Here is a 12,776-nt window from a genome sequence, read left to right as displayed (position 1 = left end):
TAAAAAATAAGAATTAAATAAATAAATAAATAAATAAATAAATAAATAAATAAGGGATCGTAAGCTGACAAGGTCCTTGCAATCTGTGAGGTCAACCAAGGGTTGCCTCACCTAAAAAATAAATAAATAAATAAATAAATAGATTTGAGTTGGGACTATGTGATCTTTTCAAGACTTAGTGTCCTTGTCTATGAACTGAAAATAAAAATATCTCCTTCATAGTGTTGTTCTGAGGATTATATGAGATAATGTGACTCAAATGCCTTACAGGACTGTAAAAGGCATTAAGTATTGGAAGGTATTATTACTTATGTTGTGAATTGGGCCTGATTTCAAATGGCTGGTGCTGGAAGTCAGGCCTACTGCAGACACCACTAAGCATATTATGGGACTAAGAGGCTCAAGGCCAATTATCCACAACACTGGTTTAAACGTTTGGTTCTTCCCACCCTGTGGATGTCACAATTTTCTCCAGAGGAGTGAATGCTGAAAAAGTGTGCCAGTTCAAGTGTCTTTCCGATTTGGAATTAAGACCCAGGCCTTGAGGACCACAGAGAGAGTGGGTTACAAATCCCTTGGGCTCATTCACCTTTTCTGGGCTTCTTTCGCCTTTTCCTGGGCTAGGATAAAATTACAAAGATATATTTTTATTTTATTCTCACAATTCAGGAAAACTACAGAAACCAAGTTGCTCTATTTTTCCTATTCATAAAAAAGGGGAAAAGGCTATGGAGTTCTGTCTCTATATCTAAGATGAGATGGTAAACTTTGGTTTACAGAGGGACAAATTGCATTTCTACTCTGACCAACTCTCAACTTCTTAATATCTTGTATTATTCCCTCTTCTAAAAGTCCTTTAATAATTTTGGAATTGACTGTACCTTCTACAAAGCTCTGAGGGAAATATCCGCTCCGCATGTCACTTAACCCAAAGACGGAAACGAACCTCTCACGGTGTGTACTAATGCCTGATTTCTCCTCATTCCAAATTTCTCTACACCAAGCAAAAGGAGTGAATCACTTACTAGACATGCTCACCTCTTCTGAACCTCAAGCTTTCAAGTTCTATCTCTTTCTCTCTCTCCCCACCCCCACCCAATTAAATGGAAAGATAACAGCTGTTGGAATCAGATTACACTGGGTTTAAATCCTGACTCCCCCACTTACTCCATTTACAAGGTTTATGGGCTTGGGTAAGTCAGTGGTCTTCTCAAAGTTCCAGTTTCTTCATGCTAGTAAGAATACCTAATTTGCAAAACTTCTATGAGGATTAAATGAGATGATTGCAAAGCATCAAGTACAATGCCTGCCATATAATCAGGCTCAATAAACACTAGTTTCTATCTCCCCCTCCTTGGCCTACTTAGCACTAGTTTGAGCACAGCACATGTCTTGATTGTATATCCATCACAAATTCCTGGACCTCCAGCACATCAGATGTTCCAAGCATAGACGTAATAAATTGGAGGGAACCCCTCAGGACTGTAGGAAGCCTGGCTTCCCAGCCCCTTAAGCAGACCACCTACTGCTGCCTGCAGCAGCCACCCCATGAAAAGAGCAGCTGCCAGACAAAGGGACAGGGGACAGGCTTCCATCTGCACCTCCGCCCTCTTGCCGCCTTGCACAGAGGGCAGCCGCGATCCCTAAGGAGGCAGAGATTTCACTGTTTCAAATGACAGATCAGCCTGTGCTCTCTGACCCAGATTAGACCCAACCCAGGACCAGCTCATCCGCCTAAGTCACCAGCAAATGATTTTAATTCACTCCCGGGAGACCGTAAGAACACTTGGACCAGTAAGGCATGTAATCCGGTGGAGCTCTGCAGTGAGCCTTCGTAAGGATGTGGGTTTCACATGTTCCACTAATATTTCACTGGCCCGTCAGCCCCGGCTTGTCTGTGGGAGCTGGGCTGCACACACAGCCCTCCCGTGCTCCCAGACAGTTGGGGGAGGGAGAGATAAGGAGGAGGCAGAAGAAAAACTCCGAAGGGAAGAAGAAAACACTAAAGACCTAACAGTGGTTCTCAGAATGTGGCCCCTGGGCCAGCAGCAGCAGCGGCACCAGGGAGCTTGTTAGAAATACAGATTCTCAGTTCTCACCAGGCCCTACTGACTCAAAAACTAGTGGTGGGGTCCAGCAATCTGTGTGTTCCAAACCCTCCTGTGGATCTGATGCATGTTATAGTTTGAGAACCACTGAGCCAGATCGACAATATTTAAGTCGACTCAAAGTCTAAATTCAAAGAGGAAAGCAAGAATCCAAGGAAGTACGATTATGATAAGGGAGGAAACCTCTGGATTTGACAGGAGGCCTTCGTTTGAATTCCGCCTCCAGTGATTGCTAAGTGTGTGATCTTGGGCAGGTGGCTTAACTTCTCTGAGACTCTGTTTCCCTATGTGTAACATGGAGGTGATCAGACCTCCCTTGCAGAGCTGGGGGTTGAGATATACTCTTCGTGGATGGCCTGGCACCTGTACACCTATTCTGGTCACTACGCCACACGGCTTCCCCGGTATTCCTTCAGGGCAGGATTCTTTCAACCTTGGCACTATTAACTTTTGAGTCTGATAACTCTCTGCTGTGAGGGGCTGTCCTGTGCATTGCCAGATGTTTAGCAGCATCCCTGGCCTCTACCCACTAGTTGCCTATAGCTGCCCCAAGTTGTGATAAATATAAATGTCTCTAGACGTTGCCAAATGTCCTCTGTGGGGCCAAATTGCCACTGTTTGAAGACCACTGCATTAGAGTATTGGGATTCGACATAAGTAAAAAGCAAGGGCGTTGTATTAAGTTAGATCTAAAATACAAGTTCATCTACCAACTAGATACCTGACCTCAGACATGTCTGGTACCTGTCTGAGCTTTGGTTCCTTCTCCTGCAGAATGATGATTAAAACATTTACTTCACAGGGACGGGGTAAGATTGAAAAGTTATCATATGCGAAATGCTCAACGAACTTGGATTTCTGTTGAAAATCTGATCTTTCTTTGCTTTTGATTTGACTACTAAGAGGCAGAGGAATAGCTAAGATGAACTTTTGATGATGTCTCTTAAATTACAAGGTAAGGAACAGCCAGAGTCATAAAAGACAGGCAAGCAACCGTCAGAGAGAAGGCCTGGGTCTTCACTCTGCTGGGCTTGGTATGACAAAATATCTTCTAGAAAAGGACAGGCAAAAAGTCACAGGCAAAAAGGACAATAACAGGCAATTCTTTTGAGAGGTTGTATGACAGTCCATCTCCCCAAGTCCATATCTTGGAACCAAGTCAATATTAGGGTGTCATTAGGCCATTCACGTCAGCCTGGCAGAATGAGAGGCGGTGAAGTAAGGAGGGTGGGTAAGAGCTTGGGGGTCTGAGTCACACAAACCTGACTTCAAATCCTAGGTCCGCACATACTGGTTCCGTGAGCGTGGCCAAATTACTTACACTCTCTGAACCTCAATTTCCTTATCGTTAAAATGAGGAGACAGATTGTAGCCACTCGTTAGGGTCTTAGCAAAAAGTTGTATGTGCTGGTGTGTGTGCAACACTTAGCACTGTGCCTGAAAATTATCACATTCCTGTGTCAGAAACACAGAAACCACGATCTTTGTAATATCGTCACATTTGGCTAAGCCCAGGGCAAGCATGTATGATAAAACTGAGAACAGTGTCTCTTGACAATGATCACAAAACAATGCATTTCAGTGCAAGGAGAAACTGGTTCGGCATGTCGCTCTCCATCATTCAGTCTTCTGAAGATCATTCTGAACCGAGGCGCTGTCCAAGCAGAAAGGCTGGAGCTCTGACCAAGCCCTAAAAGGTTAAGCAACATCGGCTTTAAAGGGACGCTTTCCTTCATATTCCTAAGTGTGCGCGTGTGCATGCGCAGAGTGAGAGAGAATAAGAGAGAGTCTTCTTGAACTCAGTACCAGTCAGCTAGAACCTCTCACCTCAGTGATAGGACGGAAAGACCTCTCTGTAATATTATTTAGGGGCCGCTTATGACACCATGGCTCAGTGTGTTGCCTGCACTACTTACTTTATACAACCATAGTCCCTATTTATAGATGAAAAAGCTGAGGCTTATAGGACTCGTTATACCTATACTCTATTAAGCAGATAGAGAACTGGCCTAAATAACTCTCTTCTTAATTCTTAGAGAGATCTTACAACCAATCTTTAACATCTATTTCACCGTCTAACATTTTCCACAGTCAGAAGAATTATCTTCCTCTAAGCTCAAGTTACTCTGAGATCTGATTTAGGGAGGTGAAAGGAACTGGATTGGAGCCAGGGTCATGGGCTGGATTTATGGTCTCCTCAAAACATCTTTATATCCAAGCCAGACGCAGCCCCAGGGACAGAAAGTTACAGAACTATACTTCAGTGTTTCTAATTTCTGTACCAGGATGAGGATCCCAGCCTGGATTCCGCCTGAAGGGCAGCTGGCAGCCACCTAGGTACATCTCGGCCATATCTAGCACCATCTTGGCAATTGAGGTCCCCTTTCATTTTTCGAAGGGCACCAAATTTCACTGGTTCACACTCTCTTCATTTTATGAATCCCAGTTGACCATAAATTTATCACCTCCAAAATCTATCCTTTTGTTTGGGGTCTACACTCACTGAGCCACCAACAACCTCTGGATTTCCTGGGTGGTTTGTCAGGCATAGTCACACTTTGCTCTCCTCCCAAATTCTATAAAACCCAGACACTGAGAACACAACGAATCAGGCTCTGAAAAATCTCATCCTGGGCTCCCCTCCGTGGCTTCCTGCAACCATCCCACTGAAGTCTTGTTGAAAGACTCTTGCCCTGATTAAATGGCAGATGATACATTTAAAAGGCTTCCTTTAATTTTTCTCAATGATGTTTACATTTAAGTCCCTTCCGTATTCTTTCTTTTCAGGGGAAAAAAAAAAAAATCACCTCTCCCATCTACTCTGGTGTGAGTCCACCAAGAAACCATTTGCGATTTATCATTAGGAAGGTTTTTAATCAAGGATAGAGTGAGGGGGTGGGTGTGACTGGGTAACTGCTAGGATTGATTTAGAATGCAAAGCCTGGCTGGGAATCACTTCTGCCACAAAACTGTCACTTCTTTTAAGTTTAGTCCAGTAGGAAAATTCTTCCCCTGCCCCCATCAGTGGAAGAAACCAAATAATAAACATACTTTGTCATCAGATTCACAGATTTTGATTTCTAAGGCATCTTTGCCGTTGGCCCTTGGGTTATAGTGCTCAGCAGGCGGTGGGAAATAATATAGAGGGACTGAAAGATGGGCCCTGTATTAATCCCTAATCTAGCAAAACTCCAGTTACTGCTGGAACTAAACTTGTTTCCTAGGACTTTTACCATCTTTCCATCTCTCAGACACATCTGGACAGCTGGGTTCCAGATAACTGGGGAATGAAACAAACACTGAAATCTTGCAGCCAGAAAACCTGTTTATTTTTATTTGAAGTTCTTAAAAATCGTATCTGGGAGGAAGTGTGGTCTAATTTTTAAAATTGTCAGTGATCCCTAATGTCCTGAGTTCTGGTCTCTTTGATTATTAACAACTAATCATAGGAGACCTTTAAGGTGATTTAATTTAAACTAAATGTGGCCTGGTGTTCCCGGTGAGTCCTCAGACCCCAGAATTAAAGATGTTATTCATGTGTAACTAAGCATCCAAAATAGAAAATTTAATCCTGGGAAAGAAGCCTGAATTTATGATCAAATTTGGCGAAGAAAAGGAATCACTAGGTACTTCTTTTAGGGAGGCAGCATCCTATATTTACAAAATTTCCACCAGGCACTCAGGAGTTAAGGATTTGGTTCTCCAACTGGGTTTCAAGACATCCCCTCCCAGAAGTCTCCCAAGGCAATAATGAGTATTGGCACACAATCTCCATCACTATGTAAAGCCCAGTAGAACCTGTACGTTTGTCCTTGATAAGGCTACGCAGGCAACTAAAACACTGAATTTCTTTGATTTTCAGTTTGTTGTCATGTTCTGAGCAGAAGCTCTCACAGGCAGTCTTTGATTCATGAAAATCCAAAAATAAATCTTTATTACTAATTGAAGTTTGCTAGATCGATGCATTTAAAATATGGGGTCTATGAAGAAAAAAAATGATTTAAAAAGGGGTTCTTGGTGGAGATGTTTGTTTGTTGGACCATTGGGTGGTTGATTTGTTTTGAGGAGAGGTAGAGAAATGAGGCAAAGAACAAAAACGAGTGTGAAAAGAAAATAGAATAGCCAGCAAGCACTCCACAAAGCTTTTATAAATTAAGGGTGATTGGTTATAGCGCCTCCTAATGGTTGGAGGAGTTTTTGTTGTGATCATTTATTTAGGTTTCATTCACTTATTACTTTTTCTCCAACTCAACTGGAAGATGGAAAATGATTGTTCTCTAAATAGGATGCTTTCAGGATGCGATACCCTTGGTATTTCCAGGGTGCCTTCAGGTGTGTTCCACTTCCAAAAAAATGAGCCCCTGAAACGCTGACCATAACTTGATAGTTCCCAGAGTGACAATCTTTTTGTAGAAGGAGGCATTCTTTTTGTAGAAGTTTCCTCCCAACAGGATGTAAACAGTGTATCACTACCAACTTATAAGCATCAGGCTTCTTGTGGATATACATTACTATTCAACACAAACTTCGCACGGCACAGTTCTGCCCAGCCCCCAGGCCAGACATCATTAATCAACCACAGAACCTTTCTCAAGAAGAATCGTTCTCAACGAAGCATTCCAGGCCCTAATACTAATCGACCGGATTTGGCATGAATCCTATTTGCTTACACAGCCTTAAGACAAAGAGGTCCCATACATTTAAGATATAAGGCCTAGGAGACTGAGCATGAGCCCACAGCCACAATGAACTAGTTTTAAACCCCAGCTCTGTCACTCTGCTAGCTATGTGTCCTTAGAGAAACTACTTTGCCTCTCTGGGCCTTGGTTTTGTTCTCTCTTCAACAAGGGTTTCTCATCTGCCAACAGGATTACTGGGAGGACAACATGAAAGAACCTTTCTAAGCCCGGAAGAACTGTGCCTAGGACTTGCTGTGTTTAACAAATGCTAAGTCACTCTCCTGCCACTATTAATCATAAATGGAGTTCTGCGTCTTACCTGGAACTCCGAATTCTCTCTTAGTACCCTCTGCCAATCTCCCCAGCTTTGGCTCACCAGCTCATGAGCGTCCCAGATTCAGCAGATAAAGTACGAGAAGAGAAATGCATTCACTATTGCATATTTCAGGGTACGTTAAAGACCTAAATACGGACTGCTAAGCATAAAGTTTCACCCTACACAAACAGCAAGTGTTCACCGTCCTGTTGGGCCCCAGGTAGGCACAAAACAGACGGCTAAGCCTGTAAAGCCACGTCCAGAAGCCATTAAGCAAAGGAAAACAATTGCAAGGCAGGACTGAGCAAATTTGCTATTGCTCAGGCCATTTCTGACTTAGTTCCAGGTCTTGTGACAGAGACCCCTTTGCCTCAGCAATTCAACTTCGCCACGCAGTCTTTCTCTGCTTCCTTCCTCTGGAATAAACGGAGCTGGTCCTGGGTCTCTGTGACCTGATCCTCAGTGCAGGCACCGGCTCCCACTGAATCCAAGAAAACCAAAGAATGAACAAAGGGAGGGAGGAGGCTACCACCGCCACCTCCTTCCAAAGAGCAACCCCACTGCTTTCGATGGGCAGACGGGAGCTGCGAATGCAATTATGCCCAATGCTGAGATGAAACCCGGGAATGATCTGGCTCGAGCTTTCACAAGAGATCAAAACCGTGTAGCACAGCAGTGTTTACAGGTTTATAGATCCGCCTGCGGCATCCGACGCCCTTGACTGTGATTTATTATTACAGGACAGAGATTATCTCAGACTGGGCTGGAAATGGATCTTGGCTGAGTTATTTACTCACCGGATGCAATGTGTGAGAGTTGATGGCCTTGTTTCTCAATTTGTCAGTTGTAAAGGGAGTCCCCAAGGCTCAATTTCAGACCCAGTATTGTTTACATAGTCCAGCAATAATACATCACATGTGGCAAAATAGTACAAATTCATTTTTATGCTGATGATATGGCTCATGCATAATAGTGGCTAATGTGCTTCTCTTTTTAGTTGAAATTGCAGCTAAGTTTCTGAAGGCACAAAGGGCCTTTTGTGTTTTGAACCAGAAAGAAGAGAAAGTATATGACAGTTCTTAGAAGGACTAATAAAGGGTTTTGATCTGCCTCGGCTGCCATCTGTAAAAGAGCCCCATTATAGCAGTTAAGGCCATTATAATACCAGACCATCTGAAGGTATCTGACAAGATTTTTAATATTATTATTATTATTATTATTATTATTATTTTGGAACCTATGGAAAATGGCTTCCCATTTCGCTGTTTGCATTTAGAAGATGGGAAAGGAATAATCTGAATGATCCGAATGATGATTTCCATCTGGTACTTTATTCAAATGGCCAGCACCAACCATATGGAGACGACACTCGCTAGCATATATATTATGTACCAAGAGATGTGCTATATTTAAAACAATCTCCATATAAATCAACTCACTAGGAGTCACAACAAATTGCCTGCACTCTGACTCTGAAGAATCTTTATCAAAAAAAAAAAAAAAAGCACCAGCATATTTTAAAGAATACAGAGACGCCCCAAAGAAGCAAAAACTGCATTTGGTTTCTAGATTTAGATTCCGAGAATATAAATCCTGGGCATCTTTCTCAAGAAAGAGCAGTGCCTTTTAAATAAGATTTCATGCTCTATGACACTAACAAATTAAAAAATAAACAAAACAGCAACCTCTTCAGGAATTTGGTGCGTTTTAAATGACCATTTACAAAAAAAAAAAAATCATTCCATACCTTTTTTTTTTTATATGGTCTGGTCCTAAGAAGCCCTCCGCTTCTCCACACTGGAAGACAGCAAGTAGCTGCTTGGCCACGGGTAATTTGGATTTAATTGTGTTTGCTTAAACTGTACATTCCACTCCCAAACCATAAAAATGAATCCTAGAAATCTCGAAGACTTGAAAACTCTAGAGTCTGTTTCCTGTTTGCCTTCTCAAAGGAAGACTCTCAAGGAAGCTTCATCTCAACCTGTGTGTTTGCCTTTGACATCTTGCTAACATGCTCCGTGTGCACCACCTTATTTTGAGGCATATATGGAAGATGAAAACAAGTGCCTTCAAGTAATGACATCGTAGCTAATTGTTAGAGGAGGCCAATGAGAGGAAGGACTGGATCGCCCGGGCCCTCATTCTCATTTGCATATTACATTAAGGGCTTGCGTCCATTCGTTCATTTTTCCAACAAACATTCGTTGAACATCTACTATGTGCTGAGGAGGGAAAAATAGTAGTAAGAGCACACGCGGGCTTGAAATTTGATGGGCTTGAGTTCTAGAAATGGCTTTGCAGCTTTCTAAATGGGTGACTGTGGGCAAGTTATTTAACCCCTTGAAACCTGGCACACAATAGGAGGTCAATGAAGATTTGTCGAAGAAATAAGCGACTAAGTTTTCGTTTCTTAATCTGTAAAATGTGGATATCAGGGCCTATTCTGCAGGGTGGTTGAGGATCTGATGACAAAATGGATGGTTAGTGCTTTGTTATTAGTTCTCTCAGTGGCCCCTGTGGAAGGAAGACCAGCAAAATCGACAAGTATTCTGCAGTGTGGTCGAAAACCAAATCTAACTCGGGCAGGCTAGTGAGATGCAGAAAAGGCATCTCAGGGGAAATAACTCTTGAGCTGTTTTTCAAAGGTAGGTGAAATCTAGCCAGGCAACAACAGGGAGGAATGGCACTCCAGGCACAATGCAAGGCGCAGGGATTGGAATAAATAGAGGCAAAGGGGCATGAGGGCGTGGCGCGCCCTGATCAGCCTGCTCTGCGCGGTTCGGCTTCCAGGCCTGAAGAGGTAGGCTGCACAGTGCTCTGCTGGGCCTCGTAGGCTACACTGTGGACCCTGAGAGCTGTGAGCTGTGAAGAGCAAAGGACGCCCTAGGTTCTCAAACCCAAACCAAGCGCCAACGATGGAGGCTGTGATATCGTGATTTAGAACAAGAAATATATGTTTGGTCTTTGTCCCGTTTCTGGCACAGAGTGCCTAAAACTGTTGGAATTTCCTAAGAGATGAGAATGATAAGCATGTCTTTTGTTGTGTTAATGAGGTGACTTTTGGACCCCACCTAAGGATGGGGGCTGGTCATAGGGAAAACGACCACGTGATTAGAGGGCTCTAACTTTCAGTGCCGCCCCCCACCTCTGGGGAGGAAAGCGGGGCTGGAGGCTGAACAGTCTCCCAAAGTCAATGACTTAATGAATCGTGCCAATCTAATGAAGCCTTTATAAAAACCTGAACGGAGTGAGTTCAAGAGGTTCCAGGTCAGCAGCTTACCAGGAGGGGCATGGAAGCTGCCTGCAACTTCCCTGTACCTCGCCCTGTGCATCTCTCCCGTCTGGCTATTCCTGTAATAAAGAGGTCACCCAGCAAGGAAAAGGTTTCTCTGAGTTCCGAGAGCTGCTCTAGCAAATTAATCGAACCAAGCGAGCAGGTTGTTGGACCGTCTCACCTGTAGTCGGTCAGTCTAAAGCACAGGTGACAGACAACCTGCATCTGCGATTAGCATCCGAAGTGAAATCGGGGGGTATCTTACAGGACTGAACCTTTAACTTGTGGAATCTGAATCTGACATGGTCTCCAGGTAGTTAGTATCAGAATTGAGTTGAATTGTAGGACACCCAAGTGATGTCAGGGAATTGTTTGCTTGGGTGTGTAAGGCTGTGCGCACACACACACACACACACACACACACACACACACACACGTTGGGATTGGGAATTTAGGTAAGAAAGAAGCCTGCTGCCAGCCGTGGGAGGATCTAGGCACCAGCTCTCCCAGATGTCACCAGAAAATTTGTGGGAGCCGCCAGGAAACCTATCAGTCCCCTGAAGTACTCAACCCTACGGACTTCTGAAGACTGAGTTTTCATATTTTCAGCCTAGTCCTTTCAGACCTGAATTCCTGAACTTAACTGCTAATCCCATCGACTTTTACATTTTTAGCTTTTTATCTCATGAGTCTTTTATCTTAACATTTTACCTCTTTTATGTTTTTAACCATTTATCTTATCAGTTTCAAGCCTTTTATCTCTTATTTTAAATATTACCTATTTTATCTCCTGAATCTTATGAAGATTTTAAATTGATTTTTAATTAATGTTCTATTCCGCTTCCTTTATTTTTCTCACCTTGCTGTTCTAGTTTTACTCTCCTTGTAACTTTCTAGCTTCCTTTATTTTAAAAAGAATTCCTTCCTTCATTTCTTTCTCATTTTCCTCTTCCTCCTCTTCTTTGCCTTCCTTTTCTTCTACTTGACCCTGTTTGAGTTTGTTTTTTTAATGTCTAGGAAGACAAATGTCGACAGTGAAGGCAACGTGGTGAGAGGCTGCTCCACGGACAGAGGAGGCTAGTGAATCGCAGTCTCTCCCCAGCCTGCTCAGCCACCCCTAAAATATACCGGTGACTCCCCTCCCCCTGCCTGCAGTCCCCACTCCCGCCAGCTCCACCAACGGTTTATCCAGCCCTTTAAAAAATGGGTTAAGAGGGAGAGAAAGAGAAAGGAAACTTGCCTGCGGAGAATAATGGATGAACCCCTCCCAGGCCACGGTTCTGCGACAGAGCACACGAAAGTCATCGCCACCCCTTTCCAAGGGGATTTTATTTCTCAGTGTAGAGACAAGGAAAAGGAAACAGAGAAAGTGGAAAAAAAAAATGTACTCAAAAAGGTACTATTTAAAATACCACCCTAAGAAGAAAAACACTATTTACATTTTGGGGTGTGTGTGTGTGTGTGTGTGTGGTGTGGTGTGGTACATGTACACGTGTTTTTTATTTAAGAAAATGAGATGATACTGTACATACTAAAAGGTAATATGCTTAACTCATGTACTTAATTACAAATACATTTCCACATCAGGAAAAATCATCCAACAGAACTTACTTTTTAATTTCGTTCTTTAAGATGTTTAAGGTTTGTCCCATTTTGTGGGTGAACTACGATTTGTGTGATCCCCTATTTATCTCTGTTAGATATCAGAGCCACACACAGTGAACATCTTTGTAGCTACACCTCAGGGCACACCCAGGAGTGTCTCCTTCAGTGAATTTCCTAGGAAGAGTCTACGGCCATGCCACCCTGCACAAGCCCGATCCCGTCTAATCTCGGAAGCTAAGCAGGGTCGGGCCTGGTTAGTACTTGGATGGGAGACCACCTAGGAAAACCGGGTGCTGCAGGCATAAAAAATAAAAAAATAAGAGATTGTAAACTGACAAGGTCCTTGTAATCTGTGAGGTCAACCAAGGGTTGCCTTGCCAAATAAATAAATAAATAGATAAATACATACATACATACATACATACATACATACAAACATACTCCAGGCTATCCTCATCTTGCAGTGTTTTTTTATTGTCTCACTGCCAGGCAAGAAGGCTATATCAATTCAGTCACATAAAAAATACCAGTTTCTACTCACTGGTTCAAGGCATTATTCTTCTTCTGAATTATTCTTTACAGCCTTGCCAAAGTGACAGGCGGTGTGTGGCACTGCATTTTCATCTGCGTGTTGGGCAGTCCCAGCGATGCTGGCCATCTTCTCGTACGGATGCAATCCTGGCTGTGCCTTCATCCCGTCCCAAACTGCTTTTCCCAGACTGAACTTTGGAGCATTGTCATGAACGGACCTTGAACAACACTATGATCAAAACTCCTATGATGCACGTGTTTGT

At 43.1% G+C, this 12,776-nt stretch overlaps 1 pseudogene; it reads left to right on the top strand.

The window, feature by feature from the left end:
• Nucleotides 1-12,165: 12,165 nt before the first annotated feature.
• On the top strand, nucleotides 12,166-12,284 carry LOC120602675 (uncharacterized; annotated as a pseudogene).
• The last annotated feature ends 492 nt before the right edge of the window (nucleotides 12,285-12,776 follow it).

The sequence above is a fragment of the Pteropus medius genome, unplaced genomic scaffold (assembly GCF_902729225.1).
Source record: "Pteropus medius unplaced genomic scaffold, Ma_sr-lr_union100, whole genome shotgun sequence".
Lineage (NCBI taxonomy): Eukaryota > Metazoa > Chordata > Mammalia > Chiroptera > Pteropodidae > Pteropus > Pteropus medius.
The sequence above is the reverse complement of the archived record's forward strand: the minus strand, read 5'-3'. Positions and strand labels throughout refer to the sequence as shown.